Here is a 24,408-nt window from a genome sequence, read left to right on the forward strand (position 1 = left end):
CACAAGGCTGTTTAAGCTTTCTTCAAAATTAGTCCCTGCTGCCACTCAGATATTTTTTGCTGTTGCTTTTGTTTTTCGTCTTTGGATTGTTTCCAGTCTGAGAGCATCTTTCTGGTCCCAGAACTGTATAGAATATATCGGCCAATCCTCTAGGGGCACTGAAACAAAGTCTAGAACTCCCTCCCCCACGACTCTTACAGAGTCAACACATATCCTTTTGATTTCAGACCTTGTTTTGGATCTGCACAAGAAAGGCTTTGACATCTTTAATCGGGTTTGGTTGTTTTTTTCCCTTTAGTTTTGATTTTTTCCATTTTTCTGGATAGATTTCACACAGCTTGCCACCATAGCTCTAGAGGACAATAAAAAAATGTATGGGAACTCCTCCAAAGTACGTGTTTGCAAGGAGTGCTATGCCAGGAACATCATTACCAGAGTCCCAGTAACTAATCCAGAACTGATGCCATAACTTTTATGTGTACCAGGGGCACTGAAACCCATGCTGAAATACTTGGCAAGTCTGCCCTTAGACTAGGATATATTGTATTGATATTGGCTGTGATCAACCACAACATTCCTTGGTTTTGAGGTAGTATTTCTGAAGGGGGAGGGTTTGCAATGCCAGTTCTTGTCATATGTTTTCCTGTCTCACCCTATCTCCAAGCCCAGCTAATCTGATGATATCCAACTGTCCTAATGAGCTGCATCTACTTCTAGGCTGAAGTGTTGACAGCTGCCTGTTCTATTGCCAACAAAAACTTCTGAGACAACTGTATCTCATTCCTGCAAGTACGCAAATTGCTTCGTTTCTAGCACAAATATGAGATATAATGATACTTACTTTTCGTTGATCCAGGTCTAAAAAGAGGTGTGTGTAAAACACGATCCAGCAGTCAATTATTTCCTCACGTGCAGTTAATCCCTCATCTGGAAACAAGGTTTGTGTCTATTGGTTACAGAGAAATCAAGGGCTCGTGTCCTTTACAGCAGATGTACAGTCACACGGGCTAAGGTCAGTGAGAAGGACATGTTCCTCCAATTAATGTTGGCATGTGTTTATTTATAATTTTATACATTGGCAATTCTTCCATTTGCTGTTTTTGGATTCAGAGCTCTTAGAAAGAGCTTCAGCTTGTTCTTATTCATGTAGGATTTAATGCATTTAAATCTTCACCACCACATTTGCAATCTCAAGCACATGGGATTTCCTTTCTTGCCCAAAGCTGTTGGACCCACAAACTCATCAAACTTTCCTTCTGCTGGACTGCAGGTCCAAAGCCCAGAAACTGGGTAACAGGTGAGACCAGGCTCCCAACAAGCCATTAAAAAACTACTCACAACCTCTGGATAGAAAACTATCTAAAACAGAGACTGAATTTGCAGGATAAATTTTGTCTTGGGGGACTACAGTGTCCACAGCAATAATAGACAACAATCCCCAGACAAAGATGGAGAGGAGACACACAGAGACACTGCTTTTGATCCAAATGAAGTCAGAATAAATAGAAGCAACTGCTCCAGTGACAACTGATCAGGGCAGCTCATCTCCAGGCAGAAAAAATAGTTCTCTTTGTCAAAAGAAAAACCCATGTCTAACCTCTGCCCCTAATAAATTTTATGACTTGCCAGATTCCAGGAATCATAGAAAATACTATTGAGCTGAGGTCAAGGGGCAGAAAATCTAGGGGAAGCACATCTAGTTTTGGCAAACTCTTGTAGCAGCCCAGGTCACCATTGTGGTCTCTCCTGTGCCAGCCTTTCACACTGTTTTCACAGCTGAAGGTACGACCCATTCTTCAATTCAGCTTTGCCTCCGTAAGTTCCTCACAGACACACAAGCTCAAAAACTCAAGACTCTTGCCTAGGATAAGGCTGGGAAGGAAGGAGGGTTTGTTATTGCTTTAAGGGGTTTATTTAGGTTTATTTTATTAATTCTTGGGATATGCTCAAACACTGCAATGGTTGAGACCATATAAGTAGCTAGATTAGAGAAACAGACATAACAGTGTTATTGGATAAAGAAATAACAGCCGTTGCCAGTTCCATGGGAAGAGAGGACAAATGAATAAACATTGATCATACCATCTGAAACCACCAGGCTTGGAAAAGCCTCTTTATTTTAGGAAAAATCCACTGAAAGATGCCAGGGCAAGATCTGGCATCTGACTTTTTCTCAGGAGTATAACTGCCATTGAGGAAGAAAAGGATTTTGGAGGATTCATAAATCCAGGAACCTTCTATGCCATTATCTTTTAGTCAGTAAGCTCTATGGACAAATACAAGGGTTGGTTTGTTTGGTAGGGCTTATTTTTGTTTTTATTTTAAATCTGTAGTTTTCCCTAAGCTTTTTCTCCAAATGTTATTCGTGATGAAAAATTGCATGCCATCCCAGGATGATGTACAAACTGAATGCAAAAGCAAGCAAAATATCCCAACAGGTCTAACTCTTGGTATCTTTTGAGTACAAGACGGTCTCACCTCTACAGGACCTTCTCCACTGTTAGCAGATCCAACACACCATCAAGAAGGCAGGAAAAAATTCAGAAGGAAATGATAAGTATATATGGACTGAATGTCAGCGCAGCTATACTATAAGTTCTATCCCACCCTATGGGGCCAGAAAGGTATTTTAAGTTCCTGGTGTTATTTACGAAGATGTTTCTGAAGGAACACAGACTGTGCCGTTTTGGGGAGGGGGGAATTGGCTTCTTGAGGATTACTCAAAACTTATTAAATAAGAAGCTTTCTGTATTTCCTCACAGCTGGAGACCAATCATTGCGACACAGATAGAAAAGCTGGAGGCTGAAAAAAGAAAAATTCTCTGATTTAACCCAAGTTCCTTACACACACAGCTGGTGTGTGCAAAATGCATCCAGGTTCTGTGAAGGATCCAGGATACTGAATACCTCTCTCTGCCTCAGCAATATTTGGAGTTTTACATTGAGCTGAGTGCTCAAATCCCAGAGGGTGGCCTTGGGAGGCCAATCCCTTGGGACATCCTTGGTGTCAAATTCTTTGAGGATACTTGAGTAGACTAAATGCACCACAGTGAGGTGGCATTTACCTTCTATAAAGCATGAAGAAGACCATATGTTATAAAACCATGCTCAGCTTTGGTTTCCTCAGTAAAAGAAAAATATTAAAGAATAAATCCAAACATAATTGCAATGAAATTTTAAGAGGCTTGAGGTCCTGATTCAAGATGGAGATGCCCCAAATACACATTAAGGGTGAAATGCTGGCACCATGAATATCAGCAAGAAAATCTCCTGGTGGCTGCATTGGAACCGTGTCCATACAGTTTATCCAGACAAAGACAGTATAAACACGAGAGGCTCAATTGTCCCTGAGCTAACAGAGCTCAGTTGTTTAAGCGCAGGAAATGGCCCACCCTTTTCCCACCTTTGTACACCCAGGCGGGGGTCAGACGCAGTGTAGCTGCCACAAGAGCAAGGCTGATCCGAGCTAGTGTCTGACATAGGGTGACAGAGGCAGAGGGATGGCAGATCTGCTGCCCTGGAGCTCTGCCAGTGACTGCAGAGGTGGCACAAATGGGGAGAACGTATGGTCAGTCTGTGAAAACGTGCTGTGGGCAAGCAGGTATATTCTACCAATTGTCTTGGAGAAACTGATTTAAACCACTGCTCAACGCACAGTTTTCTTTTTTAGAGTCAATACTCAGGTGAAAGAAAGGTTCCAATAGTTTCCCTTCATAGCCTCCTTATACGGGAAAGAAGTCCAAGGAAACAAAAGTACTACTGTCATTGACACAACACAATCCCACCTCCTTCCAGTATCTTTTGCTACCATAACAGGATCCTGAAGTAGTTGTTTTTAGTTCAGGATTAAGATGATTTCATCCTTCACATTCATTATCTGAATAAATGAGTACATACTTCTCTCATTCTTCATATTTGTCTTGATTATTCACCTTTGGTAATGGAACATGTAACAAGAGTGGGAAGGCATGAGTTCACTGCTGGGGAGTGCCTCTGCAGGCAAAACGAAATGCAAGTGCAAAAATCAAAAGCCAGGATGTAAGAGAAAATTATTTCTTCATTTTCTCTTAACCTAAAAACTCAAGGCAAAATAGTTGCCCGGGCCTCTCCAGGAGCTCTCCACATGTTAAGCATTGTGAAGCCCCCACTGTGGGAATAGTGGGATCAGGCATTGAGAGCTGAATTTCCACGCTACATAGACATGCACACATTTAATCTGGTTGTGGTTTCCTTAATATGCAAGGATCCTAAAGTCAGCTCTGGTTTGACTCATCAGTTCCAGCTAATTTTCAAGCTAAGGGCTCTAATAAGCAGATTCAAGAGCATCTGGGCAAATTTAGCTCCAACCAATTTGCCTCGAGAACATCCTTTGAATACATTTGCATAGTCTGTGCTCACAAAGCTACATAAAACATGCTTTGCCAGCTGCCGGCTGGGCGCCTCAGCCTGGCACACTGTTGTCGCTGCTGAATATCCGCCGAAGCCATGACAACGTGCTTATAGTCATTCACTTTTCCTTTAGTTGATATTACGTGTACCCCTGTACCACAGTGCGCAACAAATTCCTGGAATAATGATGATTTAAATGCTGGACAGGCAATGTGCAGACAGTGGGCTCATGCCCCATGTCACTGTGCCACAACCTTGACCTGATGACAGGACATCTGAGAGTAAGAATGCAGAGCCATCACTAGCACCAGGCTTGGCTTTCCCTCTGCAGTGCCAAGTTTGATAGTCTCTTTGGTGATCCAGGCACATGCCCATTAAGAAAGTTTATTTTAAAGAGGTCAGGTAGCAGCTGATGGATGGTAGGAATGTTTTAGTATTCCAAAACAGGCAGTGTTTGAATGAACAATCTACAGATGCGAATGTCAGCAGATGTATTGGCAATACCATGTGCTAGAGTCTGTGAACTCTGAGTACTTGCTGTTTGATGCCTAATTATAGTGCCTGGAGCAGTTCATTACTTGCAGCATATCGGGATCTAGGGATCCTGGTCAGATTTGGAGTCTCTTTGTGCCAGGTGCTACACAAACACAAATGCCAGCTCTGGTAAACCCTACTAAAAGCTAAGACCCTAGAAACTGTTCCCCATGTGCTGAACTTTCTGCACAGCTGTACTTCACCAGGTTTAGTCTGATCTGTGCAGATATGCAGTTCTATTGTGTTCTAGCTCATTATCTATTAACACCTATTGAACCCTCTGCAACTGCTTAAAAGCATGAAGTAAATCATGCGCATAAATATTTGTAGAATGTGGGGCTTAGTAAAGACCAGCAGCAATATAGGCAGAGGAAAGCTTGAGTGAGAGAGAAGGTAAAAGTAACCATAAGGGGAACTTGTGATTACATAGCCTGGCTACATACATAATTTGTGGGCTTCACGGTTTGGGAATTTTGTTTGTTTACTTAATGTAAATGAGCAAGAGGATTTTAAGAATCCCTGCCACCTCCTGAAGCCAGAGCTGCAGTGCTGTAGGCCTCGCCCAGTGCATTTATAAGTCCTTCCTTGTTCAGCAAAACACTTGGCCATGTTTTGCACTCTAAGAGAATACCAAACAGCACGTTCTCGGCAAGAACTGCATTGCCTGCAAAGTGCAAACCCAAATAAACATGCTATCCCCAAAATACTCCTGTACAATGAGCATACGGAGGGAGGAGCCTGTGAGGTTTGGGGGTGATTTTTCTTTCAATATTTGTGAACCCTCGTCTGTGTTCCTTGGCTAGCTCTAAGTAAAACCACATTTGGGAGTGTTCTGTATTCAGTCTAATTTAGATGTACCCAATTTAGATGCAAGTTCTCACCATGCATCACTTTCAGAACAAGTTGCTTTGTAAGCTGATGACAGAAAATGTTTATACTCCTATTATACTCGAGTAAAAATGCAAACTGAGTAATGGATGTAATATATTTTCCTTCGGTTTACTGGAGTTTATTTCCCTGTTATGCAAAGTTTTGTCACAAACTCACTTTGTCTTGACTCATACTTTTTGTTCTCCATGAGCAGTTTAACAAGTTTGGAGAATTTGCAGAGTGCATTTGTTTTGGAGTGACAATATTTCCAGGGAACCAGAATTCCTAAAACCAATTATGTTAATCAGAAATGTGTTGTAACTACTCTGCTTTGGGAACACTGAGATAACAGATCACCTTTAACTTACTGACACACTTTTGAGTTTTGGCTACTGAGTAGTTGCAACAATCTACACATTGAGTATCAGCTATTTGTAGCACTTGGCAAACAGGATAAAAAAGGTGAAACTGATTTTCTATCAGCTCTGTGCAGGTCTAAAAGTCTTATTTAACAAAGAGTTTGTATACTTACTGAAGTTAAGCATACACCGAAGATAAGCAAAAGCCTGAAAGCTTTGCTGAATTCAACTCGGTTAGGTAAGGTTACAGGGTTTTTTGCTTAATCTGGGCCACAGCTAACAGCTGAGTAGCGATACTGGGTGCAACAACCAGGACTCCAGGGAGGGTGTGGATGCTATTTTTGACCCACTTACATTGATTGCTATCAAGTTTTGTGTCAGTTACAACATGTTACAAAGACACAGAGAATCTACAAACAAGCCCAAGTTACCTTCTTGGTTTAATGAATCGTCACTTCAGAGTCCTTCAGTTTTTTACCTTGCCTGGTAGCTTTCTTTTCATCCCAGCGTGCCAAGTTGGCTGATCTTACTGAATATTGATATGTGAAAGAAACAAGCCTCCCCTTTATTTAACATGGGTCTTGTTTGCTCTTCCTGGCATTGGATCTTTATTACATCTGCAGGGAGGGTTAGCTTTTAATCTGTGTGTTATTGCAATGTGTTTCCATCAAGATAGAGGCATGCCCCAGCAGGACAAGATGCTGTGAAATTTCAGGTTGCTCCTCTTCGCTTCCAGCAAAGGAAATAATGTTTTAGCCACCCATGTTGAATTGCCAGTGGCCAACATGGAAACCTTTTGCAGACCAAAAGCTACCAGATCATTGATATTTGCAACACCCAAGATGCAGATCGGGGACCAGCAAGTCAAAGGCTGAATCTTGAATTTTCTACTGAAGTTTTGATCTTGTTGAGCTTGACTTGCTTAAGAAATCTTTCTTCATGATATTAAACCTACTGATTTAAACATGAACCCAATCCCTTTCTTACTGAAATTCTCCCTGAATGGAGTTAGGAGAAGCCAAAACTTGTGGATTACCCTGGAGAAAGAACATGCTATGAGCAGGCATTATGGGCTTTGGGAGGAACAAAACAGAACTCAGTAATGATTAGAAATCACAGGATCACACTCTCAAACCAAACACAAGGTCCTCACAATTTTTGCTCTGAAATGAGTGGGAGGGAGGCTTTCAAGGCTATGTCAATGTTGTATTGCAACACACCTTTGCCATAACTTTGGTTCTCCCAGTGTACCTGTCTGTGGACAAAGCACACTTCCCAAAAGTATTTATGACTTTCACATACAGACCTTGTTCTTTCCAACAAAAGCAAATGAAGCTCATGAAGAAAGACACTTGGATTATGACAATTGGCTGACACACATGAAAAAAAGTGGTTTTTTTCCAACTCAAAATAGCCAGAATACCCCTATGAAATATTCTTTCTCACACAACATACGGTTTTCTCATTATGTGTGTTGACATTTTTCAGACTGACCTCAGCTAGATATTTTGTTCCGGAGTCCCCATTTAGTGGAACATTTAAACAATAACACTTTGAAGCATGCTCAGTCTCTCTTTTGAAGTCCATTCAGGCTCTGCCCTAGGGTCAGCAGGCGCATTCCAGCAATGATGCACAGACCATCTGCTGTACAAGTTTAAATCCCACTGGTCCTATACCTAGAGGTACTAACATGTTGCATAACTAGCACTGAAAAAGAGCCTGTCAGTTCAGATGGAGTTTGGATTTATTCCTATAGCTCTCTTATGCTCCCGCTGGAGGGCCTGGGTACAGTAACCTTTGAGTGTGGTTTCTGGGAACTACAAAGTAACGAGATAAATAATAAGAAATGACATTAAGTTCTTGCATTCAAAACCTTTATTTTCCTTTGCCCATTTACACCCTGGCTCTGTGATTCCCTGAGTTCACTGTCTGGCATGTCATTTAGGTGCCTTCCTATTCCAGACTTTTCACTTAGGTGGGCTCTGGCTAAGTTATCCTAAATAGTGATGCATGGCTTAGTGTCAATTGCTGAACAAGGGAAAACCAGGATGGTGCAATATAAGGGCTGATTTTTTCAAGAAAATGCCAATTATTCAGATGACCAGAGACTATTTACTTGGGTAGGAATCTGGCATCAAAAACATGACAAAAATCTCTGCCAAAAAAAGCCTTTGTCTATGTATTTTATCCATTGTGCTTTAATGTTAACTAGTCATTATTGAACTTAACAATGCATTGGCTGAGGTTAATGTATATCAGACCTAAGCACTATTGGTCTCATTGATGCTATGTAAACATAGAGGAAGGAGTGGTCCCTGCCCTTGGGAATTTAAAATCTAAATTTGTACAATACACTTTAAACATATGGTATATCCTGCAGGCTGAGTTACCAAACTTCAATCAGCATTAGCCTTAACAATTAATTTATGTTGCACATATGTTCTGCATTTGGGGGCATTAGCCCCGATGGGCCACTTGACAGAAATGTGAGTGTATGTACATGCTGATGTTTTAATGGTGCAGAAGGACATGGCAACAAGCAGGAGAAGGTCAGCTGAGACCTGTGGGATGGAGTATGGCACAAGGGTGAACATGGTAGAGAGCCATAAATAGGGTACAAAAGAGGAAATGTGGAAGTCTTGTGGCATAAGTGAAGGAGAACAACCATATCAGAGCAAGTTTTTTCAGAGCAGCTCTAGCACTAGTTGAGCACTAAAAGAAGTGGGCACATTTCCACTTTGAGTATCTGTCACTTATTTAGATGCCTCCTTGGAAACTGAGTTCTCTGGAAAATCTGTCCTCAGCGGTGGGTGCTGAGCACTAGACAATCTGGCCTGTTCGTTTTCTCAGTATGTGGTTAATCTGTTCTAAGGAACAAGTCCTTCTGGAAATGGGGAAAAAAAAGGCAGAAAGAAGTGTTGGATACAGAAAAACATGCAAGCTGCCTCATGGGCTAATGCTCAAGAAAGGCAGAACAAGAAAAGTTTCATAAACCAAATGAAGTCAAATGTCTTATAAACACTGCAGTAGTCCAGGAAAGATGGTGAACATGGGTTAAAGCACTGAGTAGGAGTCAGAAGATATGAATTGGCTGAATTACTTCATCTCCCTGCACAAAATGTTCATATCTGACCAAATTAAAAAAAGAAAAAAAAAAGGTGGAACAGGAATATTTGGCCCATTACTCTGCAGGAGGAAACCGTGAACATTAGTTAAGGTCAAAACATGGCCTCAGAAGGAAGGAGCAGCCCATAGCCTTGAGGGGAGATCATCTGAGGCTTTCTGCCTTCATGAAACAGAGTTGAAAACTGCACAACAGAGCATGAAGGGACCCAAAGCGGAAGAGCATAATATGGGACATGCTTCCATGTAGGCAGAAATCCAGCCCTCACCTGTGGAGTGATAGAAGTCCCGCATTTGTTAGCCACGCCACACGGTGGAGTGTGATGTTGCACTAGTGGTAGCCAGTCAACCTTTTAGTTAGAGCTCCTCAGACCTCTGAACCCTCTGAATCAAAACAGTCACCTTTTGTATAATGCACCTTGCCCTGCGTCACCTCCAAACTTGTCCTTGCATCTCCCTGGTGGGATCCTGTAAGAGGATTGGGTGGGCCACGAGGGAGCAACTCCATTGTGTGAGCACAAAAAGCCACGTTCATTAGTAGGCAGGCATCTTAGAACCAGTCGTGGAAAAAAAAGAGTGGATTTGCCATTAAATCAGACTCTTGGAGGTTTTCCTCAACACAACTCCGTCTTTAAAGCTAACAGAAGCAATTGAGAAAACTGCTCAGTAATCCCTGAGTTCCAGTCCCAGCTCTGACATGAACTCTGAGGCCAGTATAATCCTCTTGTTCCTTACAATAAGGCCTCAATCCTCCCCTGCTGTAAATCAGCCTAACGCCATTCACACAAGTTAGTGTTACCCCATTGGAAGATTTGATTCAGAAATTAGGGCACCACAGGACAGGATCATGCAGAAATACCCGGGAAAATCTATTCTCCAGAGAGGTTTATACTCCTAAACAGAGATATGTGTACTTGTGAGCTGTCCTCATGACATTTTGGGCCCATGGAGTGGCTGCCTCCTGACAGGACACGTTCCTGTGAGATGCAGGTTTATGAGTGATGGATATCTCTCAGGATAATTAACCATCTTCAGTTGCTGCTGCCAGTGAAGGGAGGGAGCTTTGCAGTGCCCACTGCATGGCCATAGATTCACTCTGCAGAGGAGCTGCCAGAGACTTGCTTTGTGCAGGGTCCAGTTCAAAGGGGCCAGGTCAGGAGCTGGGAATGACCCAAAATTTAAACAAGGCTCCTAGTTCACATCCATTGCCATTTTACCCTCTTCTTGGTAAACAGCAAATATTTTCTTGGAATCAGTCAAATTTCTTATGCCAGTGGCAAAATAAACCCCAGCTCATCATGGATGTGTCCCTTCCAAAGAATTACCACAAAAATGTCTGAAACCGTATAAAGGCTGTTAATGACTATAAATCTCCATAGGGCTTTTTTCCCCCTTCCTCTTCCCTCTTTTCTCCTTGCTCTGACGAGCTGGTGAGTTGGAAATGTCTTTAAATACCACAATAGTCATGGCAGGACAACAAGAAAGAAAAGAGAACAGGGTTTTGAAATACTTGTGCAAGGCTCCAAGCACTTAAGTTGGTGCTTAGCTGTGTGTACCACACAGCAGTCAGATGATCTCTGCAGCTTTGGGAAATAGGAGAAACTCTGGAGAAGGGTGGGGGGGAAATGGTCTCTCCCACATTGGTCTTTATTGTCTTATGGATTTTATCACAGTATTGTTCTTTATTTCCTGCTATTTATAGGCTCTCATGTTTTGTGCTGCTTTCATGTTTGTGTTATCTGCCTTCCCACGACATGCTTCACCCCAGCCCTTGCCTACAGCTGGGCCCATAAAGGCCAGGCACATGGTTTGGAATGGCACATCAGGGCTCATCTTCTTTCCCTGGGCAATGCATGCAAACTGCCCTTTTCTGAAGCACTGAGCTACCCAAGATGGTGATTTAAATGATGGTGGTTGCTCTGCACACTCTCAGTAAAGGGACTGAAGAGTTTGTCACTGGGCTTTTGATTATCAAGCAATGGGATTCTTTAAAAGCCCCAGGCAGTGCTGCTGGGGCTGTTTCCTCTGAAGTCCATGTTTTACAACTGATTTAAGCCATCAGCACATCAGTACATGACTTGGTGATAACCGCTCCAAAAACTTCACCTGACTTCTTTTATAGCTCTTGTCTTTGTGCAAGGTACTGCAGAGAGAATGTGCTACAGGGGCTATCCCTGTCCTAATTCCCTGGGATTTAGGGATGTAACTCCACTGACCTGAACTAGCAAAAGAGAAGTAGTGCTGGTTTGAAACAAATACGAGTTTTCTAAAAGTCACATCCCTGCCCTAATAAACTTGCTGCCTAAAAAGTGGCTCCAAAAGGCCATGGGGTTAGAAATAAAAATGGGACGAAAAAAAGTGCTGAAATCACTCAAGTCAATGATTGAATCCTATCAATATCCTTGTACTTCACCCCAGAGTAGTTTCTAGGTAGTCAAAACACCAAGTCCCAGCACAAAGCAGAAACCAGGCTGCTGGTTAGGCAGGCTGACACTGAGGGATTTGCCCCCACCAACAGTCCCTTTTGTCCACTTACTGACAGCAAGAGTCTTGCATGGTTCCACAAGTTGCATCACTTCTCATGTACCAAGCAGCCTGCCTTGGAAGGGTCCACACACCTCAGTGCTGGTAACAATTAGAAAACGCCTTCATCTAAACAGAGAGGAAAAGCAAGCCCTGCTCTGGGACCCTTTCACAACACTTACCCAGTAGCAACACCTGCTATGGGCTGCCGGAGAATTTTAAAGAAAATTAAATACTTGCACAAAGACGAAGCCAGGCTTGGGCAGCATTTGCTGATGGGACTTTTGGGCAAGTTACTTCCACTTTTTTACCTGTGAGTGTGTGCAAAAGGGCCACAGAACATCGTTCTTTGGTGCTGTGGAGCAGCATAAAGGCTGCTGTTTGCCAAGGGAAGTCATCCTGTTTTGCCTCAAATTGTGTCTCTTTTGGGAACATCCCTTGAAAAAGAAGCATAATTTTTCTGTAAGCAGTGTGAAGTACAGGTTTTATTCAGACAGTTAGACACAGGTTTCTGTAGTTATCGTCACTCCCTGTAGCAACCAGACTGAAAGAGGAGACAGGATGGAAATTGGAAGCATCTGTAATGCACCAGACTAAGCAAAAATAAAGTGTGGTGCAAGGAGAATTAAGTGGTAGCAAAGAGCATGCTCATGTTGGTGAATGTCGGAATTCTTTTTAGGTGCTGCTAAGAAGCAAGTTTTTGTCAAGCCATGAACACCACTAAAGCACATTCCTTGTCTCCTAAGCACCAATGAGTCCCAAAAGCTGCCATTTAAAATTTTTAGTATCCATTACAGAGAAATCATCGATTGCAAACAATGTGGGGAAAGCTATGTGAAAATTCTCTTTCAGGGTGGGATGAAAAAAATGCCAATAGGAACTCCACAACGCTGGAAAACAAAGACCGGACCAACTCTCATTCCATCTGAGAAACAATTAAAAGTGTGAAACCAAAGGCTTCCAGCAGAGACTGCTGCAAAGGCTTAAAAGATAGTGTCTCTGGAGCAACTGCCGTAAAACACAGCCCCAGCCCTCCCAAAAAGTGCCAAGTGCCTTAATGTCCATGGGGATCAGTGGGATAGGGGGTGTCACCTCTCCCAAACCCAGCAGTTATATTCTCCTTCTGTCCTTTGTTTCAGCTGGTGAAAATCTGACTGTTTTCAGCTCGGTGTCTGGTACGAGCCAACTCCTGTTTATCTCCTGAGCCACACTTTCCAGTGTGTCATCAGGTGCCCTCTTGGCCACCATCTAAGGAGCACTGACAGGTTGCGGTAGTTTTCCAGTCAGACTCTGAAATGGTTATTCACACTTTTATCATGGCAAGATTAGATTATTGTAATTCTTTATTGGCTGCCTTCCCAAGGGGGGCTCTGCACAAACTCCAGATGGTGTGAAATATAGCCAGCAGGATTTAAGAAGGGACAGTATCATCTATTCTGTTAAAACCTCTACCTTGGCAACTAGTTAAACAGAAAACTGATTTCAAACCTGTCCTTTTTCCCTCTTTGCCCAGCTGAGGCCAGGTCTCTGTCACCAATATTGTGATTCGTTACAGAGTACTTTACCCAGGCTCACACTACCTGGTAAATAATTCTCTGAGGAGTGATTTCAAGAAGGTGAGGGAGGTATAAACCTGATTTCCATCTGCTCATTCTACTCTAAAGCCTGTGCAAAAGCTGGGCGGGATACTGTAATTACACCCTTTGCAAACATCACACAGTGTCAAGGATCGATGAGCTGCTCTTACTGAACTGGTCTAACCAAAACTGCAGCCTAAAGACCCTGTTCCTGGCCACCTGCCTCCAGGCATGAGGCACCAAACCACAGCCCTCCTCTGTCATGGCTGGCAAGAAATGGCAATGCCAACCTTATCCCACAGAGGCAGCCATCTAAATGCAGCAGATCCCTAAGGCTCTTCTAATTTTCAGGTGGCCAGTCCCTTCTAGCCCCAGTGTGAGCTGCCAAGGGGATACCTGGACAGCAGCCAGCTCCCTGCTCCTGCTCTAGCACTGCAGGGCCTCATCAGAAAACACAGACTGCTGGTACGTGTTCCTATGTGCCATCTTTCACTTTGTGTAAACAGTGGCTACACAAACAATTGATAGGATAATAACTGGCTTCGTACAGACCAGCACAAATAAAACCTTCCGGTGTTTTGGGCTTTTGTCTTATTAGAACTTTCTCTTTCTGGAAGAGCACGATACGAAAGGTGTATTCCTTCCCGTTTGATTTCTTTTCATATTGAGCCCAAGAGTTAAAACTTTCCCTGATTTAGCTCAGAGTGCCTAAACTCCAACAGGCCTTTCGTGCAAGGGAAACGTCTTGGGCGGGCTGAAATCAGAAACTAGTAAAGAATTTGGCTTCTTTTTATTAACTGCTATTTACACAGCAGAATGTGATTTGCTGCATAAGAGAGAGAAGGGCTGGGGACAGCTTTTGCTGTGCACTGGAATGGCATGCAAACACGGCGTGCTCTGCGTTGTTTACCTTCCCCATCGCTTCTGCAGGGAACCTGTGACCTGCCACTCATGGACATGGATATAAAAGCTCATGCTGTTTTGGTTGGTTGTTTTTTCTGTTAGTGCAAGACAGCTGACACAGACTGTTTGCTTTGGGAAAACAACCAAATCCTTTTGTTTTGCATGAAGGGGGTGAAAAAAACCTGTATGTAAAGAATTGCCCTGACTCTGCAAACAGCTACTGCACAAGGAAGAACGACTGGTGGGCAGCTCCAGAGCACGCTGACTGTCATTTTAGAGCTACAGTGCTGCTGTCATTTTAGAAATTCAGAAGCCTTTGGAAGCTGAAGACACAAAAATATTTCCCCATATGGATAAAAATTATTTTTTAAGAAAAACACAGCAATGTGAGAGAACAGACAAAGTCAAGATGTTTTACCTGAAATAATGAGAATTTAGAGTTGAGATAAAACAGTCTCTGTGCCTTGTGCTAAACTGTTCGGCACTTTCTATGGGACTGAGAAGTATAAAGCAATTTTTTGTACCACTTTTATAAACCATGTCCTGCTGGACCAGATATCTGGACATTTTAACACAAGAGAGATAGTGAGAAGGGCTTTGGGATTACTGCTGCCTTGCACCACCCTGAGAGCAGCTTCAAGGGCAGGAGCTACCACAATGTAAACCCAGCACTTTGATAAAGCCCTGCCTCAGTGCTTCCTCAAGCATGCTGCTGCCTATGAGAGATGCTGACAGACACCTGTCAGTTTCCCATTCATTCCGTTTCCAGGTTTCTCCAAACCAGACCACTCAGCTGTGGAGTGAAGGTGCCAGTCCACGTCCCACCAGTACTGAGGTAGTCTTAACTTAAATCTAGAATGAAAATTTTACATCTTTGAATTTCCCAACAGCTCATTTAAAAGACAAATTTTATCGCTATTTGTTCAGCTGGAGCACTTCACCAGTGGGTGGGTTCAAGGTGTCTGAACAGAGGCATCTAGAGCTATTTGAAAAGTTTGTGACTCCCCTAAGGCACCTGCACAGGGCTGCCAGGTAAAATTCAGGACCTACAGGAAATTCACATCCTCTTTTACTGGAGACAGAGCTCATGTGGGACACACAGAGGCACTGTAATATATCACATATCCTATATAGTGCCAGACACATATGGGTAGGCAACTCAACTGCCTCCTATGTGAGTCAACCCAGTGTTTGCAGAAGATCTGTTCCCAGCTTCTTTGTCTGCTGAGAACTGAGCCATGAACGCATTCTGTGAATTTCAGAAAACTGTCCAAAACAAGTGCTGGGAAAGGCAAAGCCTGCTTATCTTACATAGAATATAACAGCTTACTTGTATTCCCTGCAAAGTCACTATGATCTCCATGACACCAGCCACCACAGCCTTGAGCAACAGAGCAACCCAACCATGATCTGCTCAAGCCTTCATGCACACGAACATTGATCCATTCAGCACATGCATATGACACTGATAATCATCCGATGGGCCATGTGACAGACTAGAAAAATCAGACAAAAAACCTCACCCCACCGTGTGACACAGAGCCCACCAGCCCAAACACGTGCCATTTCAAGCCTAGTTCTTTATCAGATGAAAGGAAGGGCCTCCTGATCACATAAACAGCATAAGAAGTGCTGCAGCCCTCAGCTGTGAACATGAATGCTCAATATGCCAGGTGGCTTAAACTGCAAGCATGTAATCTCCTGTTGCTCTATAGCTTTCAGGCATCCTTCCACATTCTTAATTCTCCTGATAAATTTGGAGAGATTTGTTTCCAAATAACACATTTTCCAGCAATTCACAACATAAAACATCACACATCATGAACTCCATCTACCATACTACAGCCAAGAGTGAAAGAGCTCAGATATCCCTATAGATCCACTCTTGAACAGCTGGGGGGAAGCACATTAAAAGGAGGCATGTTGTATTCTCTAGGGATCACCACTGTGACCAGAAGTGTGAACGACTACCCAAACCTCACGTTATTTGCAAAGCTGAAGGGCGAGTAGAAAAATTAATAGATCATAGGCATTCATACACAGCCTTTAATTAGAGAGCAGAACGTGGCTCTCTGCATAGGAAAACCTTCAAGTGGTGCAAATCAACACAGCTCTATTATAGAATTACATCAGTCTGTGCAGATGGGAATTTGGTCCAGGTATGCACACGAGGATGTCTGTCTTTACCATGGAAACACAACACCTAGGTGAGGGACCACACGAGCAGCTTAACAGCAACTGTATTAATACTTGACAGGGCAGGAAAGAAAAATGAAAACAATTGTTCTAATTGAAACTATGGGGGGTGTGTAAGTAGGGCAGAATTCACAGTAATTACCTGATTTGGAGCTGAGCCACAACACCAGCACTGCTGCTCTTGCTCTATAGGACTGAAAAGGAGCCTAAGTAAACAGGATTTTGGTTTTCCATCTTTGGCAAAAATGGTTGTTTACACAGAAACAGGGAACTGTGTAAAAAGACATGGTGCCTGCCCAAACCTGAGGATTGAAGCAAGGCTGTAAGCTGAGGAGCTGAACTGCTGCCCACACTTGCACCAAACAGCCAAGAGATATGATGCTCCCTCAGAGAGATATTTCCTGCCTGGATAGTGGATGGGCACAGCTTTGACCAGCTGTGGAAAGGAAACTCCAGGATATTACAAATGAAATCAAGGCTCCAGAGGTGTTAACATGAACATTCTGGATTTCCTCAGATTGGAGATGCTACCAGCTCACAGTTCCCTCTCCCTGAAGTCCATTTGCCACATACCACTCCTATTCCTTCCTCACAGCCATCACCAGTAGCCTCCAGACCCTGCTCCTCACTCTCCACTACATCTCTCCATATCACCTGCAGAGAGGCAAACCTGCACAGAAAGCTGTCTAGAGGCTGGTTCCCAGAAATCCCACAGGGCAGTGGAATCCCAGGCACAAGGTGCATGAGAAGCACGAAGACAATGGCTCATAACAAAATGAGGCTCCACTGGTAGCATGGAGAGGGAATAACCTAGCCTAGAGTTATTTCAGAGTATCACTTGAGAAGCAGTGATAGTGTCTACAGGAAAGAGTAGATGAAGTCCTGCAGGAACAAAGCTCCTTTTCTGAGGAAAAGCCAACAGGCAATGGCTTACCCAGTGATGACATTCATGGTCCAACAAGCATGTCTTAGTCATATAACAGAGGAACAACTTGAAGCATCTGCTCCGTCATCAGTCACTGCTTTGTGACTGTGCCAGTGACTGCAGTGACAGGGGTCCAGTGCTATGGGCCCTGCATGCACACAGGTCTGAACCTGTGACCCACAGCTTCTGCAGACCATCACAAATCCCCTGAGACATACAGCTCCCCACAGCCTTGCAGGTTATTTTTAGTTAGACAAACTCAAATGGCTGCCACAAAAGCTTAATCTCTTTCCAGCCACACTCACGCTGAGTGTCAATAGGAAAAAGTCCCATGAATACGCTTGATAATTACAGGGCCATGGCTGTAGCAAAGAACAAAGTATAATGCAGGCTTGAATACTCAGGAAATTGACTGCTGATATGTTTCCATTCATTGTTTTGTTCCCTGTTCTCAGTGTTATATTAAAATCTCCTACTAAGAATGAGCTTTCTTGTTTAATGGAACTTGTCAGTTAGAGGAAATCTGCTTGAGCTGTTTGATCTATTCTCTAAAATAATATTAATTGCAAATTTAGCACATGACCCTATCTTAGTTCAAAAAATAAAGCTGATATTTTTCAAAATGTATTTGTTACCCAGAAAAATCATGGGCCATTACTTTCCCACTGGACGCATTCACTGTCCCTTTGCCCCACTGTTCAGTCCTGGCTATTCATTAGATGTGTTGATCAATTGTACCAGTCACCTGACATTGTTTTCCTGACTATTAGTGAAAAGTGATACTAGTGAATAGCAAATAGTAAACACGGTGCAAATCTCTGGTCACGAGAGAATCCATGAAACCTTGCAGTTTTTGAGCAGTTTTGTAAAATCCTGACTACCATATCCACATTCAAGCGTGACCTCACGTCTATAGGAAATCATGCTCTGTGGTTCTGCTTGCTTCTCCATTAATGGAACTGGCTTGTCTATTTTTGATTCTATGTGGCTTGTAATTAAGAACTGAATTTGCATGTTTGCTATTCATCCTGATTCCCAGCATGTGCAGTCACAATAACAAATCTTAATTTCAGGCTCAGAAGCTGATGTACAGCAGAATCTGAATTTCCCAAGTCCTACAGTTCAATGGTATTTAAATCTGAAGGTTACACTTGGTTCCTTGCAGACATAAAAGAACTATTTAGAATAATTAGATGCAGTGGCCAGTTTAGACTCTATGTAAGTTTGTAGGATTATTTCAATTTGCTGGTTCTGAACCTTCAGTGAAAATCTGCCAAAATGGGTTGCATGGGGTTGTTCACTGAAACAGTATTTCTTTTGTGAATGTCTTCCTGCATCCAGTTATATCAGAATGATGGAAGAAAGGGGAAATAGCCAATTTCAGCACTCATATAATTAGATAGAACACATTCTATCATCATCAGTACTTGATCCTTTTCTTTAGGCAATCTCAAAAGACTTTCGGAAGTATTCAGAAACCACTGTCCATGTCACTGTGACCACAAGTGCTGTCACTTCTAGGAAATTGACTTTACAAACCGAGAAGTGGTGCCGTGAACCCGTTCCCTGCACGGCACCAGCATCAGCTCTGCAGCTGGCTCCTTCCCCCTCCGGCATAACACCTCTGGCAGGCACTGTGAATCCCCTCCCTTGTCTGGCGGCAGCAGGTTTGGTTATCTCTGTTCTCATGCACGGAATTTGCTTCACCTGGGCCTTGCTAAGAACGCTGCCCTGACACTGTGCACCTCCACCAGTGTGAATTAGGGGCAGCGAGACCCCCCTACAGAGGTACCTTATTGAGGGATGTGCCTCAGCCACGACTGCTCGTGCTGCTGGGGGAGCCTGAGCTCCCTGCCTATGTGCTTTTCAGGACACGTACCATCCTCCTCCGCTCCATCTTCCCTGCTCCTGACTAATTCAGGCAGCTCAAGGTGCAGGGAATTCCTCTCAAATAAATCCATCCTCCCCCACCCTGATCCTTGCTTAAAGCAAGGGCAGAATGGTTCAAAATAACCCAAGGGAAGAAATCCAAATAGGAGGTGGCCTCCTTCCAACCCTCAGTGCTGGGGGCTGAGGTGTGGCCCGTGCTTCGGGCTCCCTGGGTCATTCCAGCACCTTTGTCTCATTCCCTCCTGGAGCGAGGCCCTCCCACGGGCTCGTGTTTTCAGCGGCCCATGAAGAGCTCTCTGTTCCCCGCATGAGTCACACCCGCGGCCGGGCAGTGACATCAGCCCCTCGCAGCCCTCCTCGAGCTGCCCTTGGCACTCGCTGGGAGCGGGCCTTTGTGCCAAGGCAAAGGGCCGGGACTGCCGGCGGGAGCATCGCTCAGCACGGCTGCATCGAGCGGTCTGTTGTGGGGGATGCCATCCGTGAGCCATCGGAGGAGCAGCTGCAGAAGCTCTGCTTTTCACGCCTGCCAGCAGGCAAACCCTCTCCTGGAATCTCCGGCGTGGTGCTAAAGCCCTGCCGGCTGTCACTACCTGCGCCAGCCACGCCGGGACACGGCACATGCTGCGAACACCTTTTTCTTTGACGGCGCTGGCACTTCATCTGAGCCCGGGACAGAGAGGGCGCGGCCGGTTTTCAAGGCTGCTTTGAGACTACAATAAGAGCTCTTTTATGGGCTTAAAATTACCATTCTGCAATACTGGCAAACCATTACCTCTTCCAGGAAAGCTGCTTTGCAGTACTGCAGGAAAGTTATCCCCCTGGTGTTGTCAGCCGCACCAGCAGCATTGCCGTCCTGTATTCCTGACCAGAGGCTGCTACATCAAGGGATTGAATGACTTCATGACCTTGATGGATGCACAGAGTCAGTTCAAGAGCACTCAGCTGTGCAAATGAAATGCTGCCATCTCACTGATAAGAGGGGAGAGTACCCATGCCAGGGCAGAGGAGGGGACATGTAAGGATGCAGCAGATAATGGTGACTCGGGGTGATGGCTCCAGCTCTGAGCTTGCCGTTTTGGGGAGATAGGCACCCCACCTACTTCAAGCCAGTGCCATTCCCTCTATGGCAGGAGCAGCCAGCCTGGTTTGCCAAGGCTTTACTATAAACAAAATGGCTAATGAAGTATTTTTCTAGTAATTTTCTTCTTCTAGTGCTGCTGGAGGTCACAGCCATCCCAGAGTGGTTGGCTCACCTATGGACTTCAGCTACACCAGCACAGACCCTCCATGTCTAGTGGGAAAGGGTGCCAGGTGAGCTCTCCCAGTCTTTGAAACATCAATAAGGTAACTGTACAAAGAGAAGAAAAAGCCTAACTTCTCAGTTCCAGTGCAAGGAGAGCTCTGCTTTTGCTCTCAGCTCAGTAATTTGGTGCTGTTTGAGGCTTAGACTACAACTCAGACCTGCAATTCTGCTTTAGATTTGACTGAACCTCCATGAAATGTCAAGTATGCTTATGAGATTTCAGCACAAGAGATGGGAAACACTTGATGCCTGATATTGCTTTCTGAGGCCTTTTTCATCCATGAGACTTCTATACCCTGAACCCAAATCCTTCCCCCAGTTTGTCCTCCAACCCTGTCTACACACTCTGTAGCCAAATAACATCCTCTTTTTTTTTTTAACTTCTGGAGACACAGCAGCTGTTCTGTTTTGCTGCTGAATGAAGCAATGTTTTACCAGCTACGGTTTCCTGATTTGCAGATTTTGGTGGCAGTGCTGTCGCAGAGTTCCCACCATCAGCCCCTGCCAGTGTCCCCCCCGCCACACAACACTCAGGCCTTTCAGCTGGGCCAGAGCTGTTGTTCCCAGGGGCAATGCTGATCAGGCACTGATCTAGCTGAAGCAAAATGCAAAACCAAAAACCAAACCAAAACACATACACAAAGAAGAAAAAAAGTAAAATCCTTTCTATTTTACAGGCTGTCTTGTTCAGAGTCTTAACCATCAGCAATTCCTGATGTGGCTTGCTGCAAATTCACACGAAGAGTTGTTTAGATGCAGCTGGGAGGGGGCTGAGCTGGAGTAAAACAGTGTGGAAAAAAGCTGAGATGGGAACATCTCAAGGTAGAATTACTACTGAAGCTTTCTTGTCCTTAAACCATGGCCAAGGTCTCTTATCTTGGACCACAACCAGGAGATCACCATAATTTTCCAGTAAACAGCCAATTCATTTCACAATTTATACATCATTACACATCCCCCACGTACCACAGATTCAGCTCTACAGACTCCTTTCAGGCCTTAAAAGGATCCTTAGGCTTCAGTTTTCATTTTTAAATGAATACAAGCATTGATCTGAGCTCTAAGCTATTAAAGCAAGACATCACTTCACTGATAAACTAAATAATTTCACAATAATTCACTTAATTGTCCAATTCACCTATGCCTTTGGAGCTATGCTGGGATTCCAAATAACACAAATAATAACAAAAATAACAACAGCACATTCCATCTTACTGAACGAAACAGTGCTATACCAAAACACAGCTCGTGATACATTATCACTGGCTGTGCAGGAGTGTGGGTGGGAAGCAGGAGGCTGCAAGAAGAGACAGATAGAGCAGCTCCTACACGCGACTGTTTCCTCTGTGCTCTTTGCCTTTTGCTGAAGAAGCGCAGCAAATACATTAACACACGCGTGAAAAATGAGCTGAGGTAATTCCATCTATGAGCATGTGATCGGTCCTGCTGCCACAAATGTTTTCCCTCTAGGTCCATATCTGAATCTCACACAGACTGACTCACTCTGCGGCCGCACACGTCACTACTACCCGGCAGCGTCAGGCTGTCATTTGTTTCCTTTTGGAACGGGATGTTCTATAATAGCTCCAACTCCCACTCGACAGTTTATGAAATTGCAGTTCTTTCACATACCTCCTTTGTTCCTGAGCAGCAAGGAGTTTTCAGCTTGTTTCTAAGGTGCTAAAAGAGGATAAGAGTGGCCTGAGCTCAGGGATACCTCACCTGAAGCTCTAACAGGATGTGTCTTTTAACAGGATGAAGGTGTGATGGTTCTCAGTGCATCGTAGAGTTTGTTCTTCAGGAAAACAAAGGAGGCATAGTGCAGAACTGTTGCTTCTGAGGTTGCTGCTTGATGTCTCATTCATAAGGCTTCTTCTCCCACAGTCAGGGAGAGACTGTCACGGCCATGGAAGCTGAAGCTCTGGACATGCTGATGGAGCCGTCAAAGTAGAACCAGCTCTGCTTCAGAGTGTCTTGCTATGATGCTCAAATATGCAACACTTGTTATTCAGCACTGATTAGTTTGACCCTCTGTTCCACAAATGCTAATCTACATCTGTGTCTTATTCTGGAACAGGTAAGTTTCTGAAGTGAATCCCTGACTGACTGTGCTTCACTTCATACCACAAAGTTTCAGAGCTCAGCTTACAGGACTAAACTCATGCTAGTCTCAGGTTAAAACCCCCAAGTGTCAATAGTATAGACACGGAGTTGTCAGCACCAACTGGTTTGTTCTGCTGGCTTGGTGCTCCTGTCATACCAAATTACCACTGCTTGCTACCTGTTTTTCAGAGCCCAAAATCCCGGAGTTGGCTCTCAGCATAAAATTGCAAAAGGAGTAATATGATGTGGTTCTAGAAGTACAGCAGAAGAGAGGAAGCTGCAATACCCCAGGGTTCCCTGTCCACGTAAAGACCATGTTCATCAGGATACACCATAAAGCTGCCAAGTTTCCTGCTGGGAACATCTGATAGGCAGCTGATACAAAAGGATAGAACCGAGGGAGCAAGAGAGCCAAAGAATGAAAGGATGCAAAAGATGTCGGCATTTCTCCTGCTTACTTTTGGGATGCTGCTATGATTCAATGCAGGCTAAAATGGATTCGTCTTCACACAGGGTGCACAGCAAAATGGATGCATTGCTATGTGGAATCCAGTGTCCCCTGCTCCAAGTGCTGCTCCCCCATTTATCAAAGAGCTTTAACCAAATGGGGAGCTGACATTACTTCTTAAGGGTGTAGCCATTCCTAACAAGGAAGTCAATGACAACTTCAAGCATAGCAAAACGACTATTTCTGGCATTCTTCAGAAAAAGGTTATCACTTATTACCTGTCCCTGGGAATATAATGGGAATCTTAAAGATGACTTGGAGACAGTTTGGAAAAGCAAAACTTAAATGTTGCAAACCGCACATAACATTTCTCTGGGAAACAAAAAAGTTCCTGGGGCTCCTGCCTGCAAGAGGGTGCCCTAAGCGTCTCTGCAGATATTTATTCTGACCTCCTGGACCTTTGTCCGAGGTTCAATCATCGGGTTTAAATAAATAAGCATTAACAAACCCAAAGCTCCAGACCTTCCACTGTCCTGCACTGAGCCAAGACCTTAAGCAAAGAGGCTTAAGTCACATTTCTATTTCCTTTGACCTAGAGACAGAGCACAGCTTGATATATCCCAGTTATGGAGCAAAAAGACCTTTATGGCTGCACAACCTTGCATTCAGCTGCCTGAGAAATCTTTAGAAACCGCTGTAAAGGCAGATCACGACAGGCTGGCATCCCTTGCTGCAGACACCTTCACATGCAGCACTGGCTGAGGAGAGCAGAGAGAGCTCTCCAGCCCTGACTTACTTGCACTACAGCCTCAGGAATCCTGCTGGTGCTGCCTGGCCAGCCTTGGATAATGCTGCACTGCAGAAATACAGTGCCCAGACTCTCAGAGCCAGCCCTCGAGCTTTGGTAGACGCCAGGACAAAAGACAATCTCTAAATGTAAGTCATTATAATCTCACAGACATCACCTATAACTTTACCTGGGCTTACCTGGGTCGCTGTGGAGGGTAGGGCAGCGTTTCCCTTGACATTCACAACGAACGCGTGCACCAGAGAATACGAGGCTCCTCGTACACAGGGTATTGTTCTGGATTTCGTATTTCTTCGGGGTTGTCTTGGCAACGAAGAGGGTTTGCCGCTAGAGGTGTGTGAAACACTGGGTAACAAAAAACATCACAACTCCCACTTGTTTCATTCCATCACCCTGTTAAACCTGACTCTTTTTCAACCCAGAATGCTCTCAGTGTGCTGTGTGTCAGGAGGGGCAG

The 24,408-nt window shown here is 44.1% G+C and overlaps 1 long non-coding RNA gene across 1 annotated transcript; it reads right to left on the minus strand.

Annotated features, from left to right (window-relative positions):
• Nucleotides 1–837: 837 nt before the first annotated feature.
• Nucleotides 838–24,408, minus strand: LOC116449472. Its single transcript, XR_004242397.1, has 2 exons — nt 24,131–24,408; nt 838–927 (listed from the first exon to the last, which is right to left on the minus strand). It is a non-coding gene; the product is annotated as an uncharacterized LOC116449472 (long non-coding RNA).

The sequence above is a fragment of the Corvus moneduloides genome, chromosome 11, assembly GCF_009650955.1.
Source record: "Corvus moneduloides isolate bCorMon1 chromosome 11, bCorMon1.pri, whole genome shotgun sequence".
Taxonomy (NCBI): domain Eukaryota; kingdom Metazoa; phylum Chordata; class Aves; order Passeriformes; family Corvidae; genus Corvus; species Corvus moneduloides.